We start from the raw sequence: 22,557 nt of genomic DNA, 5'->3' as shown, positions 1-22,557 counted from the left end.
AAGATAGATAAACCATTAGCCAGCCTTAGTAAAAAGAAGAGAGAGAAGACTCAAATTACTAAAATCATGAATGAGAAAGGAGAGATCACTACCAACTCCAAGGAAATACAAACGATTTTAAAGCATATTATGAGCAGCTATAAGAAATGGATGCATTTCTGGAAAGTCACAAACTACCAAAATTGGAACAGGAAGAAATAGAAAACCTGAACAGGCCAATAACCAGGGAGGAAACTGAAGCAGTCTTCAAAAACCTTCAAAGACACAAAAGTCCAGGGCCAGATGGCTTCCCTGGGTAATTCTATCAAAGGTTTATAAGAAGACACCATACCTATTCTACTAAAGCTGTTCGAAAAGATAGAAAGAAATGGAGTACTTCCAAACTCGTTCTATGAGACCAGCATCACTTTAATTCCAAAACCAGACAAAGACCCCACCAAAAAGGAGAATTATAGACCAATATACCTGGTGAACATGGATGTAAAAATTCTCAACAAGACACTAGCTAGTAAGATCCAATAGTACATTAAGAAAATTATTCACCATGACCAAGTAGGATTTTTCCCCGGGACGCAAGACTGGTTCAACACTTGTAAAACAATCAATGTGATTCATCATATCAGCAAGAGAAAAACCAAGAACCATATGATCCTCTCATTAGATGCAGAGAAAGTATTTGACAAAACAGCATCCATTCCTGATCAAAACTCGTCAGAGTGTAGGGAGAGAAGGAACGTTCCTCAACATCTTAAAGCAACCTACGAATATTCCACAGCAAATATCATTCTCAATGGGGAAGCCCTGGGAGCCTTTCCCCTAAGATCAGGAACAAGACAAGGATGTCCACTCTCACCACTGCTATTCAACATAGTACTAGAAGTCCTAGCCTCTGCAATTAGACAACAAAACGAAATAAAAGGCATTCAAATGGGCAAAAAGGAAGTCAAACTCTCCCTGTTCGCCAATGACATGATATTCTACATAGAAAACCTAAAAGACTCCACCGCAAGATTGCTAGAACTTATCCAGCAAGTAGGCAGTGTGGCAGGATACAAAATCAATGCCCAGATGTCAGTTGCATTTCTATACACTAACAATGAGACTGAAGAAAGAGAAATTAAGGAGTCAATCCCATTTACATTGCACCCAAAAGCATAAGATACCTAGGAATTAATTAACCAAAGAGATAAAGGATCTATACCCTAAAAACTACAGAACACTTCTGAAAGAACTTGAGGAAGACACAAAAAGATGGAAAAATATTCCATGCTCATGGATTGGAAGAATTAATATTGTGAAAATGTCAATGTTACCCTGGGCAATTTACATGTTTAATGCAATCCCTATCCAAATACCATGGACTTTCTTCAGCGAGTTAGAAAAATTTATTTTAAGGTTTGTGTGTAATCAGAAAAGACCCCGAATAGCCAGGGGAATATTAAAAAAGAAAACCATATCTGGGGGCATCACAATGCCAGATTTCAGGTTGTACTACAAAGCTGTGGTCATAATGACCGTGTCGTACTGGCACAAAAACAGACACATAGATCAATGGAACAGAATAGAGAACCCAGAAGTGGACCCTCAACTCTATGGTCAACTAATATTTGACAAAGGAGGATCAACTTTCCCCTGGAAAAAAGACAGTCTCTTCAATAAATGGTGCTGGGACAATTGGACATCCACATGCAGAAGAATCAAACTAGACCATTCTCTTGCACCATACACAAAGATAAACTCAAAAATGGATGGAAGATCTTAATGTGAGACAAGATTCCATCAAAATCATAGAGGAGAACAAAGGCAACACCCTTTTTGAACTTGGCCACAGTAACTTCCTGCAAGATACATCCATGATGGCAAGAGAAACAAAAGCAAAAATGATCTATTGGGACTTCATCAAGATAAGAAGGTTTTGCACTGCAAAAGATACAGTCAACAAAACTAAAAGACAACCTACAGAATGGGAGAAGATATTTGCAAATGACGTATCCAATAAAGGGCTAGCATCCAATATCTATAAAGAACTTATTCAACTCAACAGCAAAGAAACAAAGAATCCAATCATGAAATAGGCAAAAGACATGAACAGAAATCTCACAGAGGAAGACATAGAGATGGCCAACAAGCACATGAGAAAGTGCTCCACATCACTGGCTATCAGGAAAGTACAAATCAAAACCAGAATGAGATACCACCTCACACCACTGAGAATGGGGAAAATTAACAAAGCAGGAAACCACAAATGTTGGAGAGGATTTGGAGCAAGGGGAACCCTCTTGCACTGTTGGTGGGAATGTGAACTGGTGCAGCCACTCTGGAAAACTGTGTGGAGGTTCCTCAAAGAGTTAAAAATAGATCTGCCCTACGATATAGCACTTGTGCTGCTGGGGATTTACCCCAAAGATACAGATGCAATGAAATGCCGGGACACCTGCACCCCAATATTTATAGCAGCAATGTCCACAATAGCCAAACTGTGGAAGGAGCCTTGGTGTCCATCGAAGATGAATGGATAAAGAAGATGTGGCTTACATATACAATGGAATATTACTCAGCCATTAGAAACGACAAATACCCACCATTTGCTTCGACATGGATGGAACTGGAGGGTATTATGCGGAGTGAAATAAGTTAATCAGAGAAGGACAAACATTATATGGTCTCATTCTTTTGGGGAATATAAAAAATAGTGAAAGGGAATAAAGGGGAAAGGAGAAAAAATGAGTGGGAAATATCAGAAAGAGAGAGATAACATGAAAGACTCCTAACTCTGGGAAACGAACTAGGGGTGTTGGAAGCGGAGGTGGGTGGGGGTTTCAGGTGACTGGTGATGGGCACTGAGGGGGGCACTTGATGGGATCAGCACTGGGTGTTATTCTATATGTTAGTTAATTGAACACCAATAAAAAATAAATTTATAAAAAATTTAAATCTATTGATAATGTAGGGTTAAAATATATTTTATAATCCTTAATTATTTTTTATAATTCTTATTTCAACAATTAAATTAACAATTTTAATAAAAAAAAGAAAAGGAGACCAGATTTGTGGGTTTATCAGAGGCAGGGGAGGAATTGTTTAGACATGGTCAAAAGATATAAATTTCCAGTTTAAGAAAGTAAGTACTATGGTTCTACATTTTTATTCAATCTATCAATTTCCGCTTATTAATGGATGTTTTTTAGTTTTTATGTATAATATAATTATCAATTTGGTTTGGTTTAAGTCTACTATCTTGCTATTTTTTAAATTTCCCATTTGTTCAATGTTTCTTTGCTGTCCTCTTTCCCTGGCTCATCTTAAATTACTGAATATTTTGATGATCCTATTATTTCACTACTATGGGCTTAATTACCACTTTAAAAAGTATTAGTGATCCCTGGGTGGCGCAGCGGTTTGGCGCCTGCCTTTGGCCGAGGGCGTGATCCTGGAGACCCGGGATCGAATCCCACGTCGGGCTCCCGGTGCATGGAGCCTGCTTCTCCCTCTGCCTATGTCTCTGCCTCTCTCTCTCTCTCTCTGTGTGTGACTATCATAAATAAATAAAAATTTAAAAAAAAAGTATTATTGGTATGTATGTTTCTTCTATCTAAGCAGTTAAGAAGTGGAAATTGAAATTAAAAACAATATTTTTCAACATTATCAAATTATAAAGTAATTATATTTAATATTATATATGTATATATATCAGTGGCTGCCAAAACCCAGTAGACTTTTTTATTTAAATTCAATTCGCTTACATATAGTACATCATTATTTTCAGATGTAAAGTTCAATAATTCATCAGTTGCATATAACAGCCAGTGTTCATCACCTCACATGTCCTCCTGACTGCCTTCACCAAATTACTGCATTCCCCTCACCCACCCTCCCCTCCAGCAACTCTCAGTTGTTTCCTATAGTTAAGAATCCCTCATGTTTTTTTCCCTTTCTGATGACTTCTCTTTCAGTTTTCCCTCCCTTCCTCTATGATCTTCTGCAGTTTCTTATATTCCACATATAAATGAAATCATAGGATAATTGTCTTTCTCTGATTGACTTATTTCACTCAGCATAATACCCTCCAGTTTCATCCTCATCGATGTAAATGGTAAATATTCATATTTTCTGATGGCTCAATTGTATGTATACCATATCTTTTTTATCCATTTATCTGTGGATGGACATCTCAGCTTTTCCCACAGTTTGGTTATTGTGAACAATGCTGCTATAAACTCAAAATGGATGAAAGATCTAAATAGGAGACAGGAATCCATCAAAATTCTAAAGGAGATCACAAGAAGAATCCTCTTTGACCTGGATATGGCAACAGGTTACTAGACACGTCTCCAAAGGCAAGGGAAACAAAAGCAAAAATGATGGGGACTATATCAAACTAAAAAGCTTCTGCACATCGAAAGATACAGTCAACAAAACTAAAAGGCAACCTTTGGAATGGGAGGAGATACATGCAAATGACATATCAGATAAAGGGCTAGTATCCAAGATCTATAAAGAACTTATCAGTCTCAACATCCAAAAACAAATAATCCAGTCAAGAAATGGGCAGAAAATATGAACAGACATTTCTATGAAGAAAACGTAGAAATGGCCAACAGACATGAAAAAAATTCTCCACATCACTTGCCATCAGGGAAATACAAACGAAAACCAGAATGAGACATCAATTGACACCTGTCAGAATAGCTAAAATTAAGAGGTCAGGAAATGACAGATGTTGGCGAGGATGCAGAGAAAGAGGAACCCTCTTACACTGTTAATGGGAATGCAAGCTGGTATAGTCACTCTGGAAAACAGTATGGAGGCTCCTCAATAAATTAAAAATAAAGCTACCCTAGGACCCAGTAATTGCATTACTAGGTATTTACCCCAAAGATGCAAATGTATTGATCCAAATAGACCTTCAACTCTATGGTCAACTAATCCTTGACAAGGCAGTGAAGAATATCCAATGGAAAAAGGAGAGTCTCTTCAACAAATGGTGTTGGAAAAATTGGACAGCCACATGTAGAAGAATGAAACTGGACCATTTTCTTACACTATACACAAAAATAAACCCAGTAGATATTTTGCAGAAATTGACAAACTGTTGCTAAAATATACATTGAAATGCCAAAGCCTTAGTGTAACAAATATAATTTTGAAAAAGTATAAGATAGTTAAGATACTAGACAACCTCATATCAAGAATTAGTATAAGCTACAGTAAACTAGACAGTGTGATAATGGTGAAAGCAGATACATAAACCAATAAAACAGAATAGACACACCAAAAATATATCATTATACATATTTGAAATTCAGTATAAATAAAAATAAAAAGGCAATTCAGTGATGAAAGGACACATTTTTCAAGAAATGGTTCTGGAGCAATTGTATATCCATCCATAAAAAAATTAACATAGGCACAGACCTCACATTTTACACAAAAATTAACTCTGGATAATAGAAATAAATGTATAATACAGAAATATAAAATATATAGAAGAAAACATTAGAAAATCTGCATGACTTTGGATTTGGGTATGCATTTTTAGATACAACATCCAAAGCAATATCCATTAAATAAAAAAAAAGTGGTAAGTTGGACTTTAATAAATCAAAAACTTCTAGTCTGCAAAAGATACTGTTAAGAGAATGAAAACACAAATAATATGTTGGAAGTAAATATTTATACAATATACATCTGATAAAGTACTTGTATCCAAAATATACAAAAAATTGTTAAGACTCAAAAATAGAAATAAATAACCCAATTAAAATGAGGAAATTATCTAAACAGATATGTTTCCAAATAAAAATACATATAGCAAGTAAACATAGGTAAAGATCAAAATCAATTATTATTATGAATATAATAATTAAAGTAACAAAAAGATAACATGACACACCTATTAAAATGGATAAAATCCAAAAGTATGACAATGCCTGTTGCTGATGTTGTTGTAAGGAACAGAAATTCCATTAATTCCTTCTGGAAATTCAAAAGGGTATAACTTTAGAGGACATTTTGTCAGTTTCCAATAAAGTAAAGATATGATCTAGCAATCACACTCATCTAAATATTTACTCAGTACATTAGAGGACTTCTGTTTATGCAAAGACCTGTATGCAAAATTAATTGCAACTTTATTTACAATTGCCAGTGACTGAAAGCAACCAATATTTCCTTTATTAAGTGAATAATAAAATATACTGTGGGAGGGCACCTGGGTGGCTCAATGGTTGAGTGCCTGTCTTCGGCTCAGGCCATGATCCCTGCAGGGAGCTTGCTTCTCCCTCTGCCTATGTCTTTGCCTCTCTCTGTCTATCTCTCTTCAATAAATAAATAAAATCTTTTAAAAAATATATACTGTGGGTACAATTTAAAACTGCATATTATTTGCTTATAGGAAGAAAATATTTACATGCCTAACAACTTGGATGAAATTTAAATATAATAAATAAATAAATAGGGATCCCTGGGTGGCGCAGCGGTTTGGCGCCTGCCTTTGGCCCAGGGCGCGATCCTGGAGACCCAGGATCGAATCCCACATCAGGCTCCCGGTGCATGGAGCCTGCTTCTCCCTCTGCCTATGTCTCTGCCTCTCTCTCTCTCTGTGACTATCATAAATAAATAAAAAAAATTAAAAAAAAAAAATAAATAAATAAATAAATAAATAAATAAATTTATTTTCTATAATATTATAGTGGTGGATAGATATATACCTTTATCAAAGCCCAAAGAACTTTGGGTTGCATGGGTCACTCAGTCAGCTGTCTGTTGACTTTGACTCAGGTCATGATCTCACAGTCATAAGGTTGAGCACCATATCAGGCTCTGTGCTCAGTGTGGAGTCTACTTGAGACACTCTTTCCCTTTCCCTTTGCCCCTCATCCTGCTCTCACACACTCTCTCAAAAGAAATTTTTAAGGATCTTTTTTTAAAAATCAAAGAGTTTTATAGTACATAGCATGAACCTTAATGTACCCAAGTTAAATATAATAAGTTCAGAGGTTGTAGGAATCTCAGAATGGAATCTAGACTCCAATGAATAAATCTAATTTTCTGACACAATCTCTCTGAAGAGTCATATGATAAAGGTGTTTACCTAAGCAGGTTTAAAGCTGAAGACAAAAGGAACTCTACCATAATACTGAGTTGCTTTTCACAGGAGAATGGGTTGGTAATCTGACACAACTCTATGTTTTTAATGGGGTTAAATAGTTAAGACTAGAAACAATATTGTCTAATGATGAGACAATGAATTACTATATTCCCCCCTTTAGGGACAGTTTTTTTTTTTTTTTGCTTTTGTTTTTGTCTATTTCGTGGAATGTATAAGGTTAAAGTTTGTGGGTAGGAATAATCTGAGCTATTCCCAGGTTTGAAGAAATAAGACAGTATAAATCCAGGCTGGTCATTGTGTAATTTTTTCTAGACACCATGGCAATAACACCATGAAAGATTGTTGCAAATCTGATACACAGATTGTTCTTACCACGTGTTAAAAACACTTCTGTTGACATTGATAAGGAAACTTCATGATGATAATCACAAAGATCTGATAATTGATTTTCTTATTTGCATGACCATTTGCTTCTCTTTTGTCTTTTAATGTGTATAATTATGGCTCAGTAAAAGTTCATTGAAATGTTAAAAAATCAAACATTTTATTTCTTCTACTAGGTTGTGAGGTGCTTGATGGTAGAGAGTATTGTATAATTGACAATACCTCACACTGCAGCACATACTCTAGTTAATATTCAGTAAACTACCTGTTGATAAAGTTTCAAAAGATTACATCTTCCAATATGTGGAGATATTTTAATTTCAAACATTTAAACAGAATACTACATATCAATATCACTTTAAAATTTGCACAATTCCTAGTTAAGATATTAATTATACTAACTTTCATAATATTTATCAACATTTCTTATAAATTAACAAAAACTACCCTATGGCATTTGGTTGTGGACTAGGAATGGAGATATGGAGAAAAACATATCAAAGGTAGAGAGAATTAAAAAAAAGTTGTGAAATAGAAGGAAACTGAAAGAGACGTAGAGAAAAATATGTGAGGACACAGGAAGAAAAAAAGATAAAGATACAACCACAAAAAGTGGAACTCAGACTCAGCAGTCAGAAAACAAAAAGAAATAAAAGTCATCCAAATAGCAAGGAAACAAACTTTCTCCATATGTAGATAACATGATACTCTATATAAGAAACCTGAAAAACTTCACAAAAAATTGTTAGAACTAATTCATGATCAGCAAAGTTGCAGGATATATAATCAATATGCAGAAATGTGTTTCTTGTTATATACTCATAATAAAGGAGCAGAAAAATAAATCAAAGAATCGATCCCATTTTCAATTGCACCACAGAAAGTAAGATACCTTGGAATAAACCTAACTAAAAGATGTATACTCTGAAAAGTATAGAACATTTATGAAAGAAATTGAACAGTACACAAAGAAATGGAAAAGCATTCCATTCTCATGTTTGGGAAGAACAAATATTGCTAAAATGTCTATACGAACTAAAGCAATCTACACATTCAATGTAATTCCTAACAATAAACTGCCAGCATTTTTCATAGAGCTAGAACAAACAATCCCAAAATTTGAATGGAACAACAAAAGGCTATGAATAGCCAAAGCAATTCTGAAAAAAGAAACAATTCTTGAGGCATCATGATTCCAGGTTTTAAGCTATTGTACAAAACTGTAGCCATCAAGATAATATGGTACTGCCACAGAAATAGACACATAGATCAGTGGAAAAGAACAGAAAACCCAGAAATTAATCAACAACTATATGGTCACCTCTTCTTTGACAAAGCAGTAAATCTGATGGAAATAAAGACAGTCTCTTCAACAAATGGTATTGAGAAAACTGGAGAGCAACATGCAGAAGAATGAAACTGGACGACTTCCTAAAATCATACACAAACATAAATTCAAAATGGATGAAAAACCTAAATGTGAGCCAGGAAACCATCAAAATGCTAAAGGAGAACACAGGCTGTAATTTCTTTGACTTCATATGTAGAGACTTCTTACCAGACACATCTCTGAAGGCAAGGGAAGCAAAACAAAAATGCACTTTTGGAAATTTGTCTAGATAAAAGGCTTATGTACAGTGAAGGAAACAACAAAACTAAAAGACAGTCTAAGGTATGGGAGAAGATATTTGCAAATGTCATATCTGATAAAAGGTTAGTATCCAAAATGTGTAAGTGAAGAAAATGTATAAGTGACTCATCAAACTCAACACCCAAAATACAAATAACACAGTTAAGAAATGGGTATAAGACATGAAAAGATACTTTTACAAAGAAGATATCCAGATGGCTAACAGACACATGTAAAGATGCTCAACATCACTCATCATCAGGGAAATACAAATCAAAACCAGGGTAATATACCATCTCACACCTGTCAGAATGACTAAAATTAACAACACAAGAAACAATAGGTGTTGGTGAAGATGCCAGAAAGTGCAACCCTCTTGCACTTTTGGTGAGAATTAAAAGTTGTACAGCAAGTCTGGAGAACTTTATGAAGTTTCCTCAGAATTTAAAAATGGAGGGGTTCTTGGGTGGCTCATTCAGTTAAGCTTCCAACTTGGTTTCCATTCAGGTCATGGTCTTGGGGTCCTAGAATAAAGCCCTATGTTGCAACACATGCTCACTGGAGACTCTGCTTGGGATTCTCTACCTAGTTCTCTCTGCCTTCATCTGCTCTCTTTCCCTAAAATAAGTGATTATAATCTTTTAACAAAGGGAAAAATGTTAAAATTAGAAATTTCTATGATCCAGCAGTTGCACTATTAGGTATTTACCCAAAGCATGCAAAAATACAGATTTCAAGAGGTACACATACCCCAACATTTATAGCAGCATTATGAACAATAGCTGAACTATGGAGAGAACCCAAATGTCCATCAAATGGTGATTGGAGAAAGAAGAGGTGGTATATACATACAATGGTATATCACTCAGCCATTAACGAGAAGGAAATCTTTCCATTTGCAATTACATCGATGGAGCCAGAGTGTATTATGCTAAGTGAAATAATTCAGTCAGAGAAAAATAAATACCATATCATCTCCTATGTGGAAATCTAACAAAGAAAACACATGGGAATATGGGAAGAGGAAAGAAAAAAACAGAGAGAGTGAAACAAAGTATAAGAGGCTTTTAATGATAGAAAACAAACTGAGGTTTGATGTATCATGGTGTGGGTGAAGGAACTCGATGTGTGATGAATATTAAAGAGGGCATTTTTTTTTTTTTGCGATGAGCACTATGTGTTGTATGAAAGTGATGAAACACTGAATTCTACTCTAGACCCAATATTGCATGGTATGTTATTAGCTGAATGAAATTTAAATAAAAATAAATAAAAAGATAAAAATAAACTGGAGGGAATAAATAGCATACTAAAGGAAGCAGAGGGATGCCTGGGTGGCTCAGCGGTTGGGCGTCTGCCTTCAGCTAAGGGCGTGATCCTGGAGTCCCCGGATCGAGTCCCACACCAGGCTTCCTGCATGGAGCCTCCTTCTCCCTCTGACACTCTCTCTCTCTCTCTCATAAACAAATAAAATCTTAAAGAAATAAAGGAAGCAGAAAAATGGATTAACAAGTTGGATAGCAGAGTAATGGAAAGCAACCAAGCTGAACAGCAAATTTAAAAAAAATACTAATAAAAATAAGAATAGGTTAAAGCAACTTAGTGATATTTTCAAGTCATTATAGCATTTGTATTATAAGAATCCCAAAAGAAGAAATAGAAAAGTAGGAAGAAGAATTTTCTCAAATACATAATCACTGAAAACTTCCCTTATTTTGGGAAGGAAACAGACATTCAGATCCAGGAGTCACAGATAGTTCCAAACAAAATCAATATAAAAAGGTCCAAACCAAGACATATCATGGTTGAAATGCCAAAAATAGTGATAAGAGAGAATTTTAAAATCAGCAAGAGAAAATAAAACAATTACATACAAGGGAATCACCATAAGTATATAAGCTTTTTGTCCATATAATTTCACTCATATGTGAAATTTATTAAAAACAAAAACAAAACAAAAAAAAAAACAAGGAGAAAAGTGACCAAAAAATGCCTCTTAAATATAGAGAACAAACCTGTAGTTGACAGAGATGAGGTAGGTCAACGGATGGGTGAAGAAGATGAAGGGGTTAAAGAGTACACTTATTGTGATGAACACAAAATAATATACAGAATTGTTGAATCATTATAATATAGACCTGAAAGTAATATAACACTGTATGTTAATTATACTTGAATAAAAATAAGATCAAATGATAATTTTCTGTAGGAAGATCACTTTGCATATATTGATGTAAGTGTTTTAATGCAACAAGATGAAAATATATTTATCAGGAAACTCTAAATTTAAAAAAAATAAGTGTCTTTAATGATACAAGATATAGCGTATCTCATAACAAGGGAAAAGTATCAAATATCAAGAGGAATATTACATAATGCTAAAAGGGTCAACTCACAAAGAAGATAAAACATAATAATCCTAACTATACATATATTTAACAATATAGTTTTAAAATACATAAAGGAAAACAAGATAGAATTAAAATGAGAAATGGAATATCTGACATTTTTCACTAGTGCACAATTAAGGAAATTTCTGGAATTGGATTTTCATGTATATTTGAAAGATTTTTATTATTGTTAATTAATTGTTTAAATTCAGTTAGCCAGCATATAGTACATCATTGGTTCAGATGTAGTTTTCAATAATTCTTAAGTTGTGTATAACACACAGTACTCATCCCATCACATGTTTTCCTTAATGCCCATCACCCAGTTATCCCATCTCCCCACCAACCTCCCCTTCAGGAGCCATCAGTTTGGTTCCAAGAGTTAAGAGTCTTTCATGGTTTGTCTCCCTCTTTGATTTTTTCCCCACTCAGTTTCCTTTCCTTCCCTTATGGTCCTTTTCACTATTTCTTATATTCTGAATATGAGTGACACCATATGATAATTGTCTTTCTCCAATTGACTTATTTCACATATCATAATACCATCCACTTCCAACCACATTGATGTAATTGGTAGATATTCATCCTTTCATCTTTATCCATTCATCTGTCAAAGGACATCTTGGCTCTTTCCCAGTTTGGCTATGGTGGATATTGCAGCTATGAACATCAGGGTGCAAGTGCCCCTTCATTCATTGCATCTGTGTCTTAGGGGTAAAAACCCAGTAGCACAATTGCTGGGTCATAAAATTCTCCACCCCAAAGTTGCTAGAATTCACACAGCAATTGAGCAACGTGGCAGGATACAAAAATCAATGCACATAAATCAGTTTCATTTCCATACAGTAACAATGAGACTGAATAAAGTTTAATTAACGAATCTATCCCATTTACAAATACACCAAATCCATAAGATATCTAGGAATAAACTTAGCCAAACAGGTAAAGGATCTGTACTCTAAAAACTACAGAACACTTATGGAAGAAATTGAGGAAGACACAAAGAGATGGAAAATCATTCCATGCTTATGGATTGGAAGAAAAAATATTGTTCAGATGTCTATGCTACTCAGAGTAATCTGCACATTCAATGTAATCCCTATAAAAATACCGTTGACATTTTTAAGATTTATATGGAACCAGAAAACACCTGAATAGCCAGAGGAACGTTGAAAGAAAAACAAACAAACAAACAAACAAACAAACAAAAAAAAAACACTGGGAGAATCACAATGCCTAACTTCAAGCTCTGTTACAAAGCCATGATCATTCAGACAGTATGGTACTGGCACAAAGACACATAGATGAATGGAACAGAATAGAGACCCAGAAATGGCCCCTCACCTCTATGAAAAGTTTTATAAGTGTAAACTGATCTTAGAAGTTTTTATGACTTATGTTTAAATGTGAAGTTTTCTATCAATAAACAAGTAATATTTTATTTTAAAAATGGATTTATATGTTCTAAAACGTCTTCTTACATATTTATTCAAGTTGATTTTCTAATCTTCCTAGAAGAAGTGGGAGTGAAGAGTTGATACTTCCTCCTCAGGGTTTATAGCAGTGTTTGACTTATGTCTTATGAAAGTCCCAACTCTGACATTTTAATAAGCATTTTTGTTGAGAGTTCAAATTTTTAATTCTGGAGAAGTCTTGAACTTTGAAAGATCAAATATGACCCGACTGTCACTTCCCGACCTTAAATGGGAATTACTGAATTTCTTCATTAATTTAATACTAGACAAAAGCAGTTAGATACTTTGCTTCTTTCTCATAATGGTACTACTGATGACGTCATACCATGGTAGTCACTGCCAATCAATATGTAATTCATGAGCATACCATAAGAAAAATATATAAATTAAAAAGAAATATACTATGGAAAGGAAAACCTAGGGCATTTGTTCATTACTCAGCATATACACAATTTTCTGTGTCACACAGATTATTAAGTGGACAATGACACAATCTTCACTGTAAAACATCATATTATCTAACAGGGTTTAGAAAATTAATGCACAAACATAAAGTAGCATGATTCTAACACACACACACACACAAGACATAGTGCAATGTGTACTCTTCCTATCAAAAGTAAAGCCTGAGGAAATTACAGATTTACTGCTGAGATGCCACTATTGCCCAAAACGACTTGAGAGCTCTTGGAAATTTCTCTAGAGCTTCTGGCACATTCTTGTGAATATTTTCAGCAGATTAAATTTACAGCTTTAGAATAGGATGTGAGTTTTGGAAATAGTCAAAAGCTTTATGAAGGAATGATGGCAAATAATGGGAATTGAGATTGGAGAGGTAGCAGGAAAGTAGTGATTGACACATTAGTTGATTTTCAAAAGAGAGAAAATAGTTTCTGGAAATAGGTATCAAGATATCTTGATATTCATGGCTCTCTGAAAAAACTGCAGAAAGTGTTATAAAACAGATGGTTTGTAAGCACTTAGAAAGTGAGGCAGTAATCACTAGGAGGAAGTTCATTTACTTCAATAGTAACTTTGTCAAGCTAAACTCATGTCCTTTCCCTTTTTTATTTAATTGAAGTATAGCTGACTTATAATCTTAAATTGTTTCAGATTTGCTACACAGTGATTCAGACATTATATACATTACAAAACTTACCATAATAGATGTATTACAACAATATTGACTATATTCCCTATGCAGTACTTTTTATCCCCAAAGTTTGATTTAAACTGTTGCATCTATAACTAGATGTTTATATTTCTTAATCTCCTCCCATCCCCCAACCCCTCCTTTTAAATAATTACCAGTTTGTTATTTATATTTATGAGTCAGTTTCTACTTTGTTGTTGTTGTTTGTTTGGGTGGTGCATTTTTCAGATACCACATATAAGTGAAATCATATGGTATTTGTCTTTTTCTTTCTGACTTATTTCACTTAGCATAATACACTGTAGGTCCATCCATGTTGTCATGAATGGCAAGATTCTATTCTTTTTATGGCTGAGTAATATTTCATTGTGAACATATTCCACATCTTCCTTATCTATCAACACATAGGTTTCTTCCATATCTTTTCTATTGTAGATAATGCTGTAATAAACACAATAATTCATATATCTTTTTAAATTAATGTTTTCTTTTCTTCTAGTAAATATCCAGAAGTGGAATTTTTTAAATTTTCCACTCCTCTTCCTGATATCATCATTAGACTGGCCCAATTAAAGTAATGGCAGATGTTAAAAGGAAATAAAATTAATAACTATTATACCTCTATATGGCACTCTACTAGGCACTTTACATATTTTATACTATTTAATCCTCACCAACATCCTACAAAATAAATATCACACCCATTTTCCTGATGAAGAAATTGTGGCTCAGTGATTTTTGAGTAATGTAGCACACACTTGATCAGCCTCAGATTGAGCTCAAGCTTATCTAATTTTAAAATTCAAATATTTTCTTTATTTTTAGTATATTTTAATATTTTATTTTTATTTTTTTTAATTTATTTTTTATTGGTGTTCAATTTACTAACATACAGAATAACCCCCAGTGCCCGTCACCCATTCACTCCCACCCCCCGCCCTCCTCCCCTTCTATCACCCCTAGTTCGTTTCCCAGAGTTAGCAGTCTTTATGTTCTGTCTCCCTTTCTGATAATATTTTAAACATACAGAAATGTATAGTAACTAATCCCCAACACCCATATAGATACACTTAAAGTTAACAAATACTTAAAAATATCTATTTTCTTCTGATTTTCAAATAAACAAGTTTTCTATACACAATTTAAGTCCTCTTATACCTTTCACCATCTCATCATTTTTGCTTCCCCTTCAGAGGCATCATTTATCTTGAAGTAGCTGTGAAATATATCTATCCATGATATTTCAATTTTTGTATATTACATCTATATAACGCTTAACATTGTTTTTATGCTTTATTTATTTTTTTAAGATTTTACTTATTTGTGAGAGAGAGAGTGTGTGAAAGAGAGCGAGCTCAAGCAAGGGGAGCTGCAGAGAGAGAGAGGGATAAACAGGCTCTCCAATGAGGAAGGGAGCCTGACATGGGACTCAATCCTAGGAAACTGAGATCATGACTTGAACTGAAGGGAGATGCTTAACCAACTGAGACACCCAGGCACCTCTGATTTTATACTCTAAAATAGTATTATATCATAGGTGGTTTGTGGAATTTGCTTCTGTCTTTCAATACTATTTTTTTTATCTTATTCAATAATATTAGTGAGATCCATTCATGTTGATACATGTGGTTCTAGTTCAATTGTTTTTACTACTCTAACATATTCTATTGCATATTTTTATCCTCATTAAGTTTTTCCTCCAAAATTCCACTGTGGTAAATACTATTGCAATCAATATTTTTTTTACATGTTTTCTTTGTACACATGTGCTAGAGTTTCTCTTTGTACCTTAAGTGAAATTGCTAAATTATTGGCAATTAACATTTCAAAATTACTAGATATTTTCATATTGTTCTCCACATTTGTTGAACAATTTCCAATGCCCTGAGTGTTAATTTTTAATTTTTTTACCAGTCTCATGAGTTTGAAAAAATAATTCACTTTTATTTTAATTTGCATCTCCATGATTACTGATGAGCTTTACTTACATTAATTGCTTATTCAGATTTTCTTTTCTGCGAATTAACCATCTATATAATTTCTGTGTGTGTATTTAATGATTTATATACATATATAAATTAAATAAAGTTATATAAAATTTTAAATATTAGTTTGTAGGAGTAATGTCTTAAGAACTGACAGAAACTGCTGAGAGTCTACTGGCTGTAAAATGTCCCACTTGGAAAATTAGTATTTCAAATGGATGCCAAAGTCCAAATGTAATGAGATAATAATTATCCTTGCCTCTGTCAGTGTCTGACTTTGAGCTGATCTTGAATAATAACACCTTTTCTCTTAAAAAAAAGAATTGGAAATATTTTATCATAGGCTCTATTATATATTTTTACATTGAATATTTTTTCTTATGGATGATTTTTGTTTTAATGCAGCCAAATTTGTTATTATTGTATGTTATGATTTGTGCTTATTGTATCTTATTCAAGAAACCATTCTCTACATAAAATGTTAGGTACTTTAATAGAAGGCAAAAGTATATATATATATACTATTAAAATAGCTAACATTTTGACTTTTTAGTTTAATGTCTTTAGTGCATATGTATTTCTTTTTTGTGAGATATGAGGGTTGGGATATACATTTATCATGTTACATATACAGAATTGGTTGTTACAAAATCTGATACTGTATAGAATAATCACTCCATACTCATCTTTAATACCATTTGTGTTAGATATCATATATATGCATATATGTTTATATGTATATGTATTAAATATGTATTATATTTTATTTATATATAGTTGTTATTTGATTTTATGGATTCTTTAGTTTTGCTAATCTTGTTATTTATCCCTTTGCAAATACCTGTTTTATTTTTTTATTATTTTTTATAATAAATTTATTTATTGGTGTTCAATTTACTAACATACAGAATAACACCCAGAGCTCATCCCGTCAAGTGCCCCCGCTCAGTGTCCATCACCCATTCACCCCCACCCCCCGCCCTCCTCCCCTTCCACGACCCCTAGTTAGTTTCCCAGAGTTAGAGGCTTTATGTTCTGTCTCCCTTTCTGATATTTCCCACACATTACTTCTCCCTTCCCTTATATTCCCTTTCACTATTATTTATATTCCCCAAATGAATGAGAATATACAATGTTTGTCCTTCTCCGATTGACTTACTTCACTCAGGATAATACCCTCCAGTTCCATCCACGTTGAAGCAAATGGTGAGTATTTGTCATTTCTAATGGCCGAGTAATATTCCATTGTATACATAAACCACATCTTCTTTATCCATTCATCTTTCGATGGACACCGAGGCTCCTTCCACAGTTTGGCTATTCAGGACATTGCTGCTAGAAACCGGGGTGCAGGTGCCCCGGTGTTTCATTGCATCTGTATATTTGGGGTAAATCCCCAACAGTGCAATTGCTGGGTCATAGGTCAGGTCTATTTTTAACTCTGAGGAACCTCCACACAGTTTTCCAGAGTGGCTTCACCAGTTCACATACCCACCAACAGTGTAAGAGGGTTCCCTTTTCTCCACATCCACTCCAACATTTGTGGTTTCCTGCCTTGTTAATTTCCCCATTCTCACTGGGGTGAGGTGGTATCTTATTGTGGTTTTGATTTGTATTTCCCTGATGGCAAGTGATGCAGAGCATTTTCTCATGTGCATATTGGCCATGTCTATGTCTTCGTCTGTGAGAATTCTGTTCATGTCTTTTGCCCATTTCATGATTGGATTGTTTGTTTCTTTGCTGTGGAGTGTAATAAGTTCTTTATAGATCTTGGAAACTAGCCCTTTATCTGATACGTCATTGGCAAATATCTTCTCCCATTCTGTTGGTTGTCTTTCAGTTTTGTTAACTGTATCCTTTGCTGTGCAAAAGCTTCTTATCATGATGGAGTCCCAATAGTCCATTTTTGCTTTTGTTTCTTTTGCCTTCGTGGATGGATCTTGCAAGGAGTTACTGTGGCCGAGTTCACAAAGGGTGTTGCCTGTGTTCTCCTCTAGGATTTGGATGGAATCTTGTCTCACATTTAGATCTTTCATCCATTTTGAATTTATCTTTGTGTATGATGAAAGAGAGTGGTCTAGTTTCATGCTTCTGCATGTGGATGTCCAATTGTGCCAGCTCCATTTATTGATGAGACTGTCTTTCTTCCAATGGATAGTCTTTCCTCCTTTATCGAATATTAGTTGACCATAAAGTTGAGGGTCCACTTCTGGATTCTCTATTCTGTTCCATTGATCTATGTGTCTGTTTTTGTGCCAGTACCACACTGTCTTGATGACCACAGCTTTGTAGTACAACCTGAAATCTGGCATTGTGATGCCCACAGCTGTGGTTTTCTTTTTTAAAATTCCCCTGGCTATTCGGGGTCTTTTCTGCTTCCACACAAATCTTATAAGATTTTTTTTTTTTTTTTAATTTATTTATGATAGTCACACACACACACACACACAGAGAGGAGAGAGAGAGAGAAGCAGGCTCCATGCACCGGGAGCCCGACGTGGGATTCGATCCCGGATCTCCAGGATCGCGCCCTGGGCCAAAGGCAGGCGCCAAACCGCTGCGCCACCCAGGGATCCCTGCTTCCACACAAATCTTAAAATAATTTGTTCAAACTCTCTGAAGAAAGTCCATGGTATTTTGATAGGGATTGAATTAAACGTGTAAATTGCCCTAGGTAACATTGACATTTTCACAATATTAATTCTGCCAATCCATGAGCATGGAATATTTTTCCATCTCTTTGTGTCTTCCTCAAGTTCTTTCAGAAGTGTTCTATAGTTTTTAGGGTATAGATCCTTTACCTATTTGGTTAGGTTTATTCCTAGGTATCTTATGCTTTTGGGTGCGATTGTAAATGTGATTGACTCCTTAATTTCTCTTTCTTCAGTCCCATTGTTAGTGTATAGAAATGCCACTGACTTCTGGGCATTGATTTTGTTTCCTGCCACGCTGCCAAATTGCTGTATGAGTTCTAGCAATCTTTGGGTGGAGGCTTTTGGGTTTTCTATGTAGAGTATCATATCATCGGTGAAGAGGGAGAGTTTGACTTCTTCTTTGCCAATTTGAATGCCTTTAATGTCTTTTTGTTGTCTGATTGCTGAGGCGAGGACTTCCAGTAGTATGATGAATAGCAGTGGAGAGAGTGGACATCCCTGTCTTGTTCCTGATCTTGGGGAAAGGCTCCCAGTGCTTCCCCATTGAGAATGATATTTGCTGTGGGCTTTTCATAGATGGCTTTTAAGATGTTGAGGGATGTTCCCTCTATCCCTACACTCTGACGAGTTTTGATCAGGAATGGATGCTGTTTTGTCAAATACTTTCTCTGCATCTAATGAGAGGATCATATGGTTCTTGGTTTTCCTCTTGCTGATATGATGAATCACATGGATTGTTTTACGAGTGTTGAACCAGTCTTGTGTCCCGGGGAAAAATCCTACTTGGTCATGGTGAATAATTTTCTTAAGGTACTATCGGATCCTATTGGCTAGTATCTTGTAGAGAATTTTTGCATCCATATTCATCAGGGACATTGGTCTGTAATTGTCCTTTTTGGTGGGGTCTATGTCTGGTTTTGGAATTAAGGTGATGCTGGCCTCATAAAACGAATGTGTAAGTACTCCATCTCTTTCTATCTTTCCAAACAGCTTTAGGAGAATAAGTATGGTTTCTACATTAAATGTTTGATAGAATTCCCCTGGGAAGCCATCTGGCCCTGGACTCTTCATCTTGGGAGGTTTTGGCTGACTGCTTCAATTTCCTCTCTGGTTATTGGCCTGTTCAGGTTTTCTATTTCTTCCTGTTCCAGTTTTGGTAGTTTGTGGCTTTCCAGAAATGCGTCCATTTCTTCTAGATTGCCTAATTTATTGGTGTATAGCTGATCATAATATGTTTTTACAATCGTTTGTATTTCCTTGGTGTTGGTAGTGATCTCTCCTTTCTCATTCATGATTTTAGTAATTTAAGTCTTCTCTCTCTTCTTGTTAATAAGGCTGGCTAATGGTTTATCTATCTTATTAATTCTTTCAAAGAACCAACTCCTGGTTTTGTTGATCTGTTACACAGTTCTTCTGGTCTCGATTTCATTGACTTCTGCTCGAATCTTTATTAACTCTCTTCTTCTGCTGTGTGTAGGATCTATTTGCTGTCTTTTCTCTAACTCCTTTATGTGTAAGGTTAGCTTTTGTATTTGAGTTCTTTCCAGTTTTTGAATGAATGCTTGTATTGCAATGTATTTCCCCCTTAGGACTGCTTTTGCTGTATCCCAAAGATTTTGAACGGTTGTATCCTCATTCTCATTAGTTTTCATGAATCTTTTTAATTCTTCCTTAATTTCCTGGTTGACCCTTTCATCTTTTAGCAGGATGGTCCTTAACCTCCACGTGTTTGAGGTCCTTCCAAACTTCTTATTGTGATTTAGTTCTAGTTTCAAGGCATTATGGTCTGAGAATATGCAGGGGACGATCCCAATCTTTTGGTATCGGTTCAGACCTGATTTGTAACACAGTATGTGGTCTATTCTGGAGAAAGTTCCATGTGCATTTGAGAAGAATGTGTATTCAGTTGAGTTTGGATGTAAAGTTCTGTAGATATCTGTGAAATCCATCTGGTCCAGTGTATCATTTAAAGCTCTCGTTTCTTTGGAGATGTTGTGCTTAGAAGACCTATCGAGTACAGAAAGAGCTAGATTGAAGTCACCAAGTATAAGTGTATTATTATCTAAGTATTTCTTCATTTTGGTTAAATTGATTTGTATATTTGGCAGTTCCCACTTTCGGGGCATATATATTGAGGATTGTTAAGTCCTCTTGTTGGATAGATCCTTTAAGTATGATATAGTGTCCCTCTTCATTTCTTACTAAAGTCTTCGGGGTAAATTTTTGTTTATCTGATATAAGGATGGCTACCCCTGCTTTCTTTTGAGGACCATTTGAATGGTAAATGGTTCTCCAACCTTTTATTTTCAGACTGTAGGTGTCCTTCTCTCTAAAATGAGTCTCTTATAGACAGTAAATAGATGTGTCCTGCTTTTTTATCCAGTCTGAAACCCTGCGCCTTTTGATGGGGTCATTAAGCCCATTCACGTTCAGTGTTACTATTGAAAGATATGAGTTTCGTGTCATCATCATATCTATTCAGTCCTTGTTTTTGTGGATTGTTGCATTGAACTTCTTCTTGAAGAGGAATTTTAAGAGCCCCTTAAAATTTCTTGCAGAGCTGGTTTGGAGGTCACATATTCTTTCAGTTCCTGCCTGTCTTGGAAGCTCTTTATCTCTCCTTCTATTTTGAATGAGAGCCTTGCTGGATAAAGTATTCTTCGTTGCATGTTCTTCTCATTTAGGATCCCAAATATATCCTGCCAGCCCTTTTTGGCCTGCCAGGCCTCTGTGGAGAGGTCTGCTGTTACCCTAATACTCCTCCCCATAAACGTCAGGGATTTCTTGTCTCTTGCTGCTTTAAGGATCTTCTATGTATCTTTGGAATTTGCAAGCCTCACTATTAAATGTCGAGGTGTTGAACGATTTTTATTGATTTTAGGGGGGATCTCTCTATATTCTGGATCTGAATGCTTGTTTCCCTTCCCAGATTAGGAAAGTTTTCAGCTATGATTTGTTCAAATACATATTCTGGCCCTCTGTCCCTTTCGGCACCCTTGGCAGCCCCAATTAAATGTAGGTTTTTCTTCCTCAGGCTTTTATTTATTTCCCTTAATCTATCTTCATGGTAATTTAATTGTTTGTCTCTTTTTTCCTCAGTTTCCCTCTTTGCCATCAACTTTACTTCTATGTTGCTCACACGTTCTTCCACCTCGTTAACCCTGGTCGTTAGGACTTCTAGTTTGGATTGCATCTCATTCAATTGATTTTTAATTTCTGCCTGATTAGATCTAAATTCTACAGTCATGAAGTCTCTTGAGTCCTTTATGCTTTTTTCTAGAGCCACCAGTAGCTGTATCATAGTGCTTCTGAATTGACTTTGTGACATTGAATTATAATCCAGATTTTGTAACTCTGTGGGAGAGAGGACTGTTTCTGATTCTTTCTTTTGAGGTGAGGTTTTCTTTCTAGTCATTTTGCTCAGTGCAGAGTGGCCAAAAACAAGTTGTATTGGGAAAAGGAGAAAAAGAGAGATAAAGAAGGAAAGAAAAGAGAAAAAGAAAAAAGAAATAAAGAGACGAAAACAGAAAGAAAAGAAAGAAAAGAAAGAAAGAAAGAAAAGAAAGAAAGAAAGAAAGAAAGAAAGAAAGAAAGAAAGAAAGAAAGAAAGAAAGAAAGAAAGAAAAAAGGGTGGGGGAAGCAAACAGAATTCAAAAAGCAAAAAAAAAAAAAAAGCAAAAAGCAAACAAACAGTCAAAAAAACACAGGGGAGTATCTACTGTTCCTGTATACTTTAAGTCCCTTGACTTCCCCTGGAAATTCTCCGTCTAGTTGG

This window comes from Canis lupus, chromosome X (genome assembly GCF_003254725.2).
Source record: "Canis lupus dingo isolate Sandy chromosome X, ASM325472v2, whole genome shotgun sequence".
Lineage (NCBI taxonomy): Eukaryota > Metazoa > Chordata > Mammalia > Carnivora > Canidae > Canis > Canis lupus.
Note: the sequence above shows the minus strand (reverse complement) of the source record.